Here is a 14,003-nt window from a genome sequence, read left to right as displayed (position 1 = left end):
CTTTATATGCGTGGCGGCTAGAGTCCTCTCATCCTCTGCCTTGAGATGGCTGCCACCTATGGGTCAGATGATTGCATTGCACCATTAAGCAATTGGTAATTAAATATAATATTTTTGTCCTAAAAAGTGTAAGATTTTGGGAAAAAAATGTCACGAACAGTAATTGTCACGCACAACGAGTCTGTGTGGAAAATGTCAGCTCGATTGGATCACGGGAAGTGGGTTAAAAAACGACCGAAAGATTTGCACGGTCCTAAGCAAGCAAGCGAACTTAATATAAAGGATTTAAAAATCTTGCCCATTGTTTCAACTGGTGCACTTGGAGGCTGACGCCAGATACCTCTGGATCGCAAGTCCAGTGTGCTACCATTACGCCACCATTGCATCAAACAATAGTAAACTAATATAGAGGCATATTCTTGGTTCTTTCGGTAAAGTCACGTAGAAGGGAAATAATAAATTAATATGAATATAAAACAATCAAAATTATCACGACGAAAATGTTGTTTGCTGTGGATTTCACACCTGATGATGATTGCTTGTGTTGCAGTCGAAACGTCGTGAGAATTTGTATTGTTTTATATTTATACTAGCAGAAGTACCCGGCGTTGCCCGGGTGAAAAATGTCTTAATAACCTTACATATATACACAGATACTAAGGTATTGTCACCACACCCTCAGCACTCACCCTACCCACTCACCCTCACCACTTAACCTCACCACTCAACCTCACCACTCACCCTCACCACTCACCCTCACCATTCACCCTCAACACTCACCCTCACCCCTCTCCCTCACCACTCTCCCTCACCACTCACCGTCACCACTCACCACTCACCCTCACCACTCACCCCTCACCATCACAACTCAGCCACACCACTAACCCTGACCCCTCACCACTGACCACTCACCCTCACCACTAACCCTCACCATCACCACTCACCCTTACTACTGACCACTCAACCTCACCACTCTTCGTCATCACTCACCCTCACCACTCACCCCTCACCACTCACCCTCACCACTCACCCTCACCACTCACCCCTCACCATCACCACTCACCCTCACCACTCACCACTTACTCTCACCATTGACCCTCACCATTAAACCTCACCACTCACCCTCACCACTGACCCTCACCACTCACCGTCACAACCACCACTCACCCTCACCACTCAACCTCACCACTCAACCTCACCCTCACTACTCACCATTCATCCTGACCAATCACCACTGACCAATCACCACTCACCACTCTCCACTAACCCTCACCACTCAACCTCACCACCCACCACTCACCCTCACCACTCACCCTTCCTACTCACCACTCAACCTCACCACTGACCACTCACCACTCACCCTTACCCTCACCACTCACTCTCACCACTCACCCTTACTATTCACCACACACCCTCACCACTCACCCTCAACATCAACACTCACCCTCACCACTCACCATCATCACAAATCCTAACCACTCACCCTCACCACTCACTCTCACCACACCCTCAGCACTCACCCTCCCCACTCACCCTCACCATTCACCCTCAACACTCACCCCTCTCCCTCACCACTCTCCCTCACCACTCACCGTCACCACTCACCACTCACCCCTCACCATCACCACTCACCCTCACCACTAACCCTGACCGCTCACTATTGACCACTCACCACTCACCCTCACCACTAACCCTCACCATCACCACTCACCCTTACTACTCACCACTCAACCTCACCACTCTTCGTCATCACTCACCCTCACCACTCACCCTCACCACTCACCCTCACCACTCAAGCTCACCACTCAACCTCACCCTCACTACTGACCATTCATCCTGACCAATCACCACTGACCAATCAGCACTCACCACTCTCCACTAACCCTCACTACTCAAGCTCACCACTCAACCTCACCCTCACTACTGACCATTCATCCTGACCAATCACCACTGACCAATCAGCACTCACCACTCTCCACTAACCCTCGCCACTCAACCTCACCACTCACCCTCAAAACTAACCACTCTCTCACCACTCACCCTCACCACTCACGCACACCACTCACCCATCAGCACTCACAACTGCCACTCACCGTCACAACAACCACTCACCCTCACCGCTCACCCTCACCACTCACCCTGACCACTCACCCTCACCACCAACCCTCACCACTCACCCTTACCACTCACCCTCACTCACCCTCACCACTCACCCTCACCACTCACCCTTCTCCCTCAACACTCACGCTCACCCTCACCAATCATCCTCACCACTCACTCTCACCACACCCTCAGCACTCACCCTCCCCACTCACCCTCACCACTTAACCTCACCACTCAACCTCACCACTCACCCTCACCACTCACCCTCACCATTCACCCTCAACACTCACCATCATCACAAAGGGTGAGTGAGGGAGAGTGGCGAGGGTGTATATATTTGTGTCTATGATGACAGCAGTACATGCTGACGTTTTGTATGTTAAATGTAAAAACAAAATGTGTGAATGTGTGTGTCTGCGACACGCAGTTTGTTAAAAAGGGAATAGGGCGATTTTAAAGTAATCTACAACCCTTGAATCCTTCGCAACGATAGCAAAGAATCGCTTATTTTCGCGCTTGGGCGACATGTTTAATTAGAGAGTTTTATTTCCATTGGTATGTTATGTTGGAAAGTTTTCAGGAGTTTTTAATAATATTTTGGCCCCAGTCAACGCCGGATATTTGCCATTCGTAGCAGTTTATATAGACTCTATAATCAACGTATTTTAAAGGGGAACAGGGCGAATCTAAATGAATCAACAATCATCGATTCCTCTGTGCGATTCCGAAAATCGATTCTTGGTGCGTCGGGTTTAAAAGTAATTACACAGTTGTATTTTCATTCGTATGTAATATTTTAAAGTTTTCAGAAGATTTTAAATGTATTTCCCCCCCGGGCAACGCTGGGTATATCGAGTTTATAGCACAAAAAGTCTTCTCCTGACACGTGTGGGGTGTGGAGGCCTAGTACCGTGCAGAGCCTCCGGCCTCGCCTAGATGGGCCACCCGGCTGAGGCTAGGGGCTGGGCCGCTACCCCCACCCCCCCCCCCGCGCTACAAAAATACTGTATAAGCGCTATAATTATATTATCTACCGACCCTATAATAGTAAGTGCACACATTGGAGTGGGGGGGAAGTGAAACTTTGATTTATTTACCTCAGCGTCGCGTGTTAATGCGTGTGCATATTTGTAACGGGAATTAAAAATGGCGTCCACCCCGCAGCGAAAGCGTCTCTACCCGTTGCCAGGGGCAACCGCCGTGGTCAGCGCCGGTCGGCAAGAGTAATAGTAAATAAATAAATAAAGAGTAAATAAATAAATAAAGAGAAATCACACGAAATCGATAATCGGACCGATGTAAAGGCGACGGACGAAAAATCGGAAATGCCTACGGTCACCGCGGGGCCGGGGGCGTGCCCACCTGCAAAATTTGTTCTTCCTAAACCCCATGGCCCGAGCGCCAAATCCCTCCAAAGCGAGCGTACGCAGAGGGAGAGACGGACAGACGGACAGACAAAAAGTGACGTTTATAGGTTAAGATTATTTTATTATTTCCCTTCTACGTGACTTTACCGAAAGAACCAAGAATATGAATCCCTGCAGTCACGAAAGCTTTAAATCAAAATTTTATATAGAGGCAATCATAGAGACACAAACAGAACACTAAGAGGCAAGGTGCCAATTAATATCCAAAGTAATCCTTTACCCAATGAAATATATGTAATAAAAGTATTTGCAAAATAAAAATGCAATTGAGCGTATTCCTGATTGTCTGTGTGTTGTGTTGTGTATGCACAGTCGTTGCAATTGTGCCCTGCTAGATTAAGGCTTCTCCACACCGTCACCATCCCTCGTTGTCCTGAAGTTCCCCAATCCATCTCCCTCTGCCACACAAATTAATATCATCAGTCACTTTTTCACGGTGTCATCCTCTTGGGCACTTTCTTTCGATTGGCTGCCATTCCATCAGAAGCATTCTCCATCAGCAATCAAGCAGTCAATATAATAGTTGGTATATCTGTCCTTGTTTCCATACCCACGCAGTTCTTAGCACAAGCTGAAGGAGCTTGCCTTGCTTATTTGGACACTTTTCAGGTCTTGTTCCATTTCATTTGTGAGTGTCCATAAATGGAGACCAAAACGTACAACAATTTTACTTTTTCACAAGGCTGAATGTGAGAATGAAATGAAACATGCCAATATGCCTGAACAATAAAAGGTTTTAATCAGTGCACTTTGCAAGCTATGATATTGATCAGAAACATGTACACTGACAAAGGAAATGGAACAAAATCTAATCCATCGTGTTTCCACATTATACTTTATGAATCAAATATTTCTAAGTTTTAGAGTGTCATTGATTAAGGGCAACTTAAAGAAGTGGGTAGTAAAGTTAAAATCTTGAAGGTCAAAGCTCAATGTATTTAATGTTGGTATGATATTGACTTCGAGATACTGTAATGCACACGATAATATTTCTGATAATACACATACCAGGATTTTATTCATTCAGACGCCGTCTCCCCGACACACCTGGTCTTCACCTGAGGACGGCTGCTTGCGTTGTGGCCGAAACGTCGTGAGAATTATTTTATTATGTTTTATTTTTATTATTTCATTATTTCACTTCTACGTGACTTTACCGAAAGAACCAAGAAGAAGAAGACATACCAGGATGTGACGTGTAGCGGCGGTGAGGAAGTGGCTAGCACACTGCTCCGGCAACCCGAGTTCAGCTTCAAGCCTCCACTAACATCAGTGGTGAGTGATCGGTGACCTGGTCTTGGCAAGCCACAAGCCCCTCCTTTTCTAATCCGACATCACCCTGGATGGACAAACGCAGCGTGGGGAGGCCTTTATCCTGCACGGGACTGACAGAGTGCTGTAAAATGAGTCAAGTGTGTTAAAATGTATTCTATATATAAAAATACATCGTTGGCTACAGTGTTCTGCAGATGCCCTCGTATAGAAATCTGAAGAATGTGTAAATGTTTCTCAACTTCAATAACAATTCTATGTTATAACGTAGGCAAACTTAATACATATGCGTGTGGAGTGGTTTTTTCCAACTGATGCAAGTCTTAATGTAAAAAAAAACCACTGCTGCGCAATGCATCTTGTGATGCTTCATGTTCCCATGCATGCCATCGAATGTTTAGATCACAAGGGAGCCTGGAGCGGAGGTTTAATTACGCATCGCTGCGTCGCATCATTCATTGGTTTACAATTTGCCACGATGATATATCCTTTCCAAACATTCACACAGTCTATTTTAAAAATGACATTTTGAAGAGAAAAAAAATAAGGACGAGAAATACAATCCAATGATTACATCCATTGTCAAATTAATTAGTCCCAAATCACCATGGAACATCACCAAGCAAGACGACGACAAAAAAACAACAAGATGCTTCCCTTCTTGAATTTTAAGCGATGCATGAAACCCTCACAACAGCAACAACATGCCAGCAGATTTACAATTATCCCTGCGTCCTTCCGACATTAAAACTCTGTTCATAATAGCGCAAATAATCAATAACTGTGCTTACTGAACAGGTTTGCGCAAAGCAACGTTTACGAGAATAGACTGCGTCTTGTTACCCGTTACCTCTTGTGTATGTTCCTTATGAACTATTCCGACAGCAGAACCTGGAGAATGAGACGTTAATTATATTTTGACATTTCGCAAAGTGCTCTGACAACTTTTATTGAAGTATACACCGCTATACATTTATCGTGGTATTTATTTATCGTTCGCAATTATACATTATTTTATTTGTTTTCACCGTTGACGCGGATACTGCTGTGGTGTAGGGGTTCGCACACTGGACATGCAGCCCAGATATGTCACCAGTTCCATCTCCTGGTGAGGCAGTTGAATCATTGAGCCTATTTGATTAAATTCCCAACCTCCCTCCATCCTCATTGGTATAAATCATGGACACCACAGTCACTCAATCGGCAGGTTTGTTGCGACGGGGTGAAGTTGTGAGTACTCCCAACTCTTTGAAGAGATGTGGGCCAGCATGGAAGAAGAGACCAAATACCCTCTTAGAAGAGCTCTCTAGAGCTCCCTCGATTTGGGAACCTTCTAGCAGCAGTGGGTGTCAACAAGGAAATTGCAGGACTGCACGTGTATGTTTAGCATACGTAGCAGGGTATTGTTCTTTTCTGTTGCTCCAGTGGTCTGGATTTGACTTTAGCTATGAAAACCAACATTTTCAACGTGTATTGAAGTGCTCCTTTACTTTCAGAGACCTTTCCATGTCGTGTCGTGAAATGAGCACCCAGAGATGTTTTCACAACATATATTGGAGAAGGGGCCAAATTAGTTTATCTGTTCCATCATAACTCTGGAATTAATCCTTACTTGGCAGAAGTTTATTACAATTGGATAACAAAACACCTACCTTTCTTTTTCTATTTTAGAAATCCATGACAGCGTTTTAACGAGAAAAATTAGGGTTTTTTTTCTCCTGAGCTCAGGGTAACCCAATCAATGAACAGCTTTAATGACAAGTAAGATGTTGGGCAGGCTATGCATTGTCTATAAGTTGCAATAACTGCATAACTTCGTGTAAAATAATATAATTGTATACTTTGTTTTTTTATGCCACTTATGTTTTACAATTGACGTTGAATGTTTACTTTCCGATGGCAATTTCTTGGTTATGACCAGGTCATCAAACTATTCAACAAAGGACTTCCTCTAATAGCAACAGTCCTTGTGAAAAGTCATTTAAAATATGTGTGTAAATTAACGCATGAGTTAATCATCCAAAAATGCAGATGGAATTACTTTCCCAAAAAAAGACCCCGGCAATGCTCTGGATTAGCTTCCACAGCAACCCAAAATAACGTAATCCACTTGGCGGTCGGAAGAATAAAAAAAAAACTTTTTCCACATGACCGAAGTTGAATTGAATGCCCCGGCACAAGAGAAGAACAAACCTGTGATCTGGAAAAACCAAGTCAGGAGACCTTATGGATCAAGCGCAAGTGGACGAGCACAGGGTTGTCGAGGCCGGCAGAATTTCAATGACCTTTAGGTGTAATCCATATGAGATTTGAGCACTTAGTGCCTGCAGGGATAAAGGGACCACAAAGGCTAATGTCAACGCAGCACTCCTGCATGAATGCCAAGCTGAAATGGTCGGATTCAAATCTAGCATGTTTTCAGCTGTTGCACTCGAGAACGTTATGCCCTTCTGAGCCTTTGGCCTTTTGTTAATTTTAATCTAGCTGTTGAATTGTTATGCGGCTATTGTGATGTGTTTAGTATCAATTAATTCCCACAAAATTGAAAGTTATGACCAGGAAGCTGACGCAAATTTGCTTCATTTCCAAATTCGAAAACGAATGTTCCCGTAAATTATTGGAGCATTTTCCTTCGGATGTTTTAAAGGGGATTTTCATGAAATGAAAGCTTCAGTTTAAATTCAACGAATGTGCATGACTTGATGAATTCAACGTTTATGAATACAACAAAAATGTGAAAAAAAATTGTTGAAGTGACCATGTGGCTAAAATGTTAGAACATTGAGCCAGCACTGCCGATATCCTGGGTTTCAATACAGGCAGCCACCCGTGGTTAAACTAGGTAAGTGTAGCATATGTTTTATTTGTATTATTTTATTATTTCCCTTCTACGTGACTTTACCGAAAGAACCAAGAAGATGAATCCCTGCAGTCACGAAAGCTTCAAATCGAAATTTAAGTGTAGCATCTTGATGGTTTCATCAATGACTGCACACAAAAACCACTGACTTAACATTTAATTTTTAATTTAATTGTGGCTCTACTGCAGCTCTGAGCATGAAAACATATGTTGTGGTGTTGGACTTTCATACAACAATCTCATAGCAGACTGTGCGTGGAAGTGTGACCCCCACTGGTAAAGGATACTAAGTTATGTTCTCCGATTCACAGGGCGCATTGTTCTGCGAGATTTTCAATGCATTATTTTTCCATGACATGATACCAATAGCACAATTTGAACAAATAGGGTAAAATAGTAAAAACAGGAAATACATGTGAAATGTTACGTTAAATGCTTGACCATTGGAAAAATAAAATAATTGGAAGCACTGTAAATCAAAAATTATTGTAATTTAATTTCTTATACATTTCCAACAACACTAACTAAAAACAATAACTGTAGTTGCAAAAAAAAAAACTAACAATTAATTTTTCAAACTTTTACAAAATATTACGACTTTGGGAATGTACACAATTCATACACTGCAGGTAGGAAATCATGACACCCCCTCACGATGTTATGAATTGTCACAATAAGAAGTCACATTTTGATTTATAAATTGATAATTATTTGAACACTGGGATGTTATGGACTCTAGCGCCCCTAGTGTTTGCACGGAGTCACTGATGATGTACAATGAATTGAATATCATTGATTTTCTTACACGTGATTTGATAGGTGCATCATGAGCAAAATTCCGCAATCAATGTAAGTAGATTATTATTTGCATTGTTACACCCCTAATACATTGCCAACACTATTCAATTTGCCTGAGGATGGAACACATTTTTTTGTTTACTCACTACCTTACTATGTATCCAGTTAAAAAATCGACCCAAGTAATAACGTTTGACTACACATCACACGGTCACTCTTCCAGGTCAAGTTAAAGTTAAAGCGATTTTCTGTTCAAATGAGCACTGAGGCGGTGATTACCACTTGTTTACGGCCCTGAGCCATTGGTGAAAATGTCACATTCCTATGACGGCGAGACTCTCCACAGGACAACCACTTTTGACTTCCCCATAAAATGGTACGTTCTTTTATCAATCCAGAGGACTGATGGGCTGAGTCAGTCCCCAATGAGGACATGAATTCGCAAGCTACCAATTGTGAGCCGTTGACTCTGTCCCCGAACCACCTGGTCAGATATTCCCAGATATGTAAACATGTCTCCGTACAGGTGACGACACCATCGTGGGTGACTGAAAGGCTCTCTTTCAGGTAGCGCTTTGAGAGTCATTCAACCACATAGAGCAGGGTCAACGAAATGCGTTGGCCCATGACATCGAAATTAAGTACATGTACGGCCCTCTTCTCAATCCACTGCTGAATAAGTGCCACCTCGTGCACTGTTGGTTGTGTTGATTGGTCGGCACCAGTTGACGAATGCGAGACACCCAGTTTAATCGCAAGTGGCCGCCTGCTTTTGAACGCAGGATATCAGCAACAATGAGAGCGTTGGATAACACGTGGTGGGGGCAAGATGGCCACCTTCTAGCTGTACCTACCTCCTTGGGTTGATGCAGCTGTGCACTGATGAGGTCACCGCTGCCAAACACAAACTCCCCCTGGGCATCCCCTTGCACCTCCATGCCGCTCTTTCTCCTCTCCCCAAACCTCATTCGCTTTTGTTCTTCTGACATCTCTCGGCCTAACACCCATGCTCCTCAACGCTGCCGCCTCTCGTCTCCAGCCCAGGTCTCGTCTGCCGCTGGGGCTGCTCTGTAGCTCCTTGGTGAATGGGCGTTAATTCCCTCACGGATTACCCAGGACAATCACCAAGGTTACCTTGGGACTCGTTGGTGTTGTTGTCACTTTAATAGGCCCCAAGTTGCTTCATCCTGAGCTGTGCCACTGTGGCTCTCTCTCATCTCTCCCATGATTACTTTACCTGACCACCAACTGCCCCACCCATCCCTTTATTCCCTAATGCAGATGTTCTTTTGTTAAATCATCTTAAGATGCGATTGCATTTAGACACTAAGTTGAGCGAGTTAGTGTTGTTGTTAAGACGTTGGGGGATAGTACGACCAAACTATACAAGAGATTGAGCCAGACGTTTAAACATTGATTCAGGAGAATGGGGATCTTGAAAACAAGCTCCTTGCAGAAAGTGCCTGCTGAAGTAAACATTTCTTCCCGAGTTGGTTAAATCTTTAATGAGAACAAAGTGACAGCTATGACACTTTTGCCCACCCATAAATCACTCATATCCCAAAGCTATGCAATTTAATTAAAGGACACAGCAGTAGACAATATGCATATGGGTCTTTTTAAAGCCAAATTTGTTCCAGTCAACTTCAAGAGGGACATCTCAAGAAACTGTAGCCAGTCAGATAAAAAAAAAGCCTGAAGGTGCCATTAAGAGCACGGTTGACTTGTATCAATACTTCATGGTCAAGGCCATTTTGATCCAGATCCTCAAGGGTTTTTTAGTTTTTTATATCGCACTGGCACGACACCATCCTGCCACAGGCAGCTTCATGGAGGTTGGAATACAAACTTATCTCATATCACCCTGTCCCCTATTCCATATGGGTAGAATGATAAACTACCCCCTTCATAATGCCCCCCCCCCCTGGCCACAACCTTCCAGTGATGTGACGAATTGTTAAAAAAATCAGGGGTCACGATTCGATTGACAAATGTAATATTTGGTTTTACATTTTGGGCAATGGTAGCGCACCTCAAGTGGCTCCAGAGGCGATGCAAATGTATTACTAATACACACATACAAAAAAAACGAATACATTTATTGCTGAAATTACCTTTAAAGTGGTGTTCATATCTTAATTACAGCCATGAACTAGTAATGGGATTTCCACATTCCTATTGACAGAATCAGAAGATGTATTTATACTGGAGGAATCCGATGAGCTATAAAGCTTTTTTTCACAAATGTCCAGTTGGGGCGGGTCAGAACGTTCCAACAACCGACAATACAAAAACGCGACAGGCGTGAAGAGTATACGCGAGGTTTGTAAATCACTTTAAAAAATACGAACAAAACGAAACCATTTTCATTTTATTATGTGAAGCCCACTGAGCTCCTAGCTTCTTTTTCAGAAGTGACGTGCCCACAAATAATACCTCAACGAAGTGGCTTAACAGGTATAATTTTATAGCAGTCTCTTCATAGAAAATCCATCGTTGACTTCCCGACAAAGTGGTATTTATTTTATCGACCCCAGAGGGTAGATGGCCTGAGTCAAGCTCCACAACCAGGATTGCGAGCCGCTTATTCTACTGCTGAGTCTACCTGGCAACCAGGCCACAAACCACAGATAAGGAAAACATCAATTCTTACGCACGTGATTCGATGCATGTCTTGTGAGCCTAAGAATCAATATTAATCGATGCATTGCTGCACCCCTACCATTCAATGACTTTAAGATGTTATGAGTTGTAATCCTGTAAGAATTTTCTAAATAAATTATATATAGTGGCGGTTGTAATTGCCTGTGCCGGATTTTAACTGCGGGTATATGTAGGCTATGATACACGATATATTTCGTGTTATTGAAAGCAATTCATAATATTTCTGTAACCCAAAGCGGCATTTATGTAATACGAGATGAGATTTATCAACATAACGAATTGACTGAGATTGACATGAAAGCCATAAATGCAGGATGTGTAGTCACATCCGAGTATCAATCCTAATTCATGAGTTGCTCGTATTAAATCATACAAAGTGAAGCAGAAGGTAAAGATTAATAAAGGATATTAGTAAGTGGCATGTGTGAGCCATAGTTAATGCGATTGAAAGTGTCAAATACATAGCAAAGATCCATCAGATTAAATAAGACATCCTGCAGAGGTGGGTTCTCTAACACAATAACTGCTGTTTAAAAAAAAAGAATGGAACGCATACGTGAGCAATAAATCATAAACAAGATATATTATTTTCGGATGCATATGCCTTAAAACGCACGCCGTATAGAGCACAGCACCCACGTGTAAGGCGTGACATTTAACAAAAAAGTATTTTCTTGCCAACCTTCGGTTTGCATTGCACGCGAAAAAGCGACTGCCTCACCTCGAAGTCCTTTGAACCTCCCTTTTGTAATGCATTAGTAATGAGCCACTTGTGGCTTTGCGTAATGAGGCAGGCAACCCAGGACTTAATTTCATTCATTACACTTTTGTGCACAATTCACCTGCGCGCATGGACCTTGAAAGACAGTGATGAATCACAACATTTAAAGGATCTTATATTTTTTTAAAAAGCTACGGCGTGAATAGCCTCACCCTTTCACCCGCGCCCCCTCCCCCGCAACAAAAAAAAAGTAGTTACCAAATGTTTTAACTCCTATAGCATGGGCCAGACGGGCGACAGAAATGATAAGCTCTGGATCTTGAATCCGTTAGCAGATGCATTAAAACGTAACACAATCCCCCCCCGCCACCCCCAGGCTCTGCACATTGGAGGGAATTTCTCCACTGTTCACATCACTGCCACCTCAACACCCACCTTGTACTCTGAGCATGATGGGCAGCTCTGGAAAGCTCGCACATTTGCGTCCCAAAAAAGAAAACAATGGGTGGAGAACAGCAGTAAATCTTCGATTAGTCCAGCATGGATAGGGACTCATTACACACCAATCGATACCCAATCTACAACGTTTCACTGCAAAATCAAAATTAATTATAGCGCGGCAAAAGCTGAAAGATCAGCGTGCTCAGGCATTACCAAGATGATTTCTTTGCGTCCTTGCTTGTATCTTTTTGCCAGCAGTAATAACTACCACCATTATCCCTCAATTTCTATCTACCTTCATGGAAAAAACTATGTAATTGATATGTATATTCTAATATGTGCACATTATTATTTAACCGTTTCAACCTTGCTTGTTTTACCTGCCAAGACACATAGACAACCATTATTTCCTGTATAAAATATATTCATGGAAGAGTTTTTTTTATATGATGATTTATCTCTTGAACCAAAGTGCATAATGCACTTCATCAAAGTTACAAGTATGACATTACTGCTTGTGGGCAGGGTAAAGCAAAAAAGCCAAGCAATCGCTATTGTTCATATGTATTCTGACCCAAATCCATGTCACTCTGCAATATACATTCAAACGGTGCAAAAACACGGATTAATTCTGTAAATTAGTTAATGATGAGCGTGTATACATTTTATTTAATGCATACTGCACGTGTAGCATATAATCATCATCAATTGCCATTGAATTACTATTGGAGGAACCATTGGCGCATTGCTTAATGCAGCGCGCTATGAGCGCAGTGACCTGAATTTGATTTATGGCCACATCTAACACCAGTGGTGAGTGATATCTGAACTCGTCCTGTCATCCCCACTTCACGTGCAACAACCAGCGTGGTGAAGTATGGTAGAAGGAAAAAAAACCTCCATTATTGACACCGCATGGGGAGGCCTTCATCCAGATGGGCGAAACATTGTTCCTGTTATTAGAACTTGGATGCCACGTTGGCGATATGATAACTACCTCGCCTGGTATACAGGCGGTCGTGAGTTCGATCCCGACCCTGACACCTGGAAATTCGGAGTTTGCGTGTCTCTCTCCCCGTGGCCACGTGGATTTTTCTCCGGGTCCTCCGGGTTTTCCCTCCACATTTAGCGGCGTAAAAATTTGGGCCTCATCTGGTCAAGTAAAAAATTGTTCCGTGAAATAACTTAGTCTCGTTATTATTTAGATCGGAGAACAAACAAAAATCGGAGAGATGCGATTTTGACTGCTGCACACTGCAAGAAGGGGTAGTGGCAAATGCATTGCACTGGCGTGCAACGGCCATCAAACGATAGATTGTAGCCGAGAGGATGAAGACTGTGCAAATGTAAAATGAGATTCGTGAGAGTTGAGAAGGAGTGAGATAGACGTGGCATTGCAGGATCGTGAGAGGTGTCAGCAGTGTGGAAAGACTTCCTACAGCAGCTAGCTAATGATGATAATGATATACTTATTATGCCAATTATTTCTATGCAGCAAATTTGGCCCAAAGGAATATGTTCCGGATCATCACCCAGACTCAGGAAGAATTCAATACATTAGTACAATATTTTATTTATTCTCCAAAGCAAATTTGAGCCTCCGAAATCTTTTCATAAGAACCCCTTTTGTTAAATGTGTCCAGTTTATGTATGCACACATATACACAGTGTATGCACAGATACAGTTGGTATACAATGTTGTGGAACTGAATGCTGT

The sequence above is a fragment of the Lampetra planeri genome, chromosome 4 (assembly GCF_965212315.1).
Source record: "Lampetra planeri chromosome 4, kcLamPlan1.2.h2, whole genome shotgun sequence".
Lineage (NCBI taxonomy): Eukaryota > Metazoa > Chordata > Hyperoartia > Petromyzontiformes > Petromyzontidae > Lampetra > Lampetra planeri.
Note: the sequence above shows the minus strand (reverse complement) of the source record.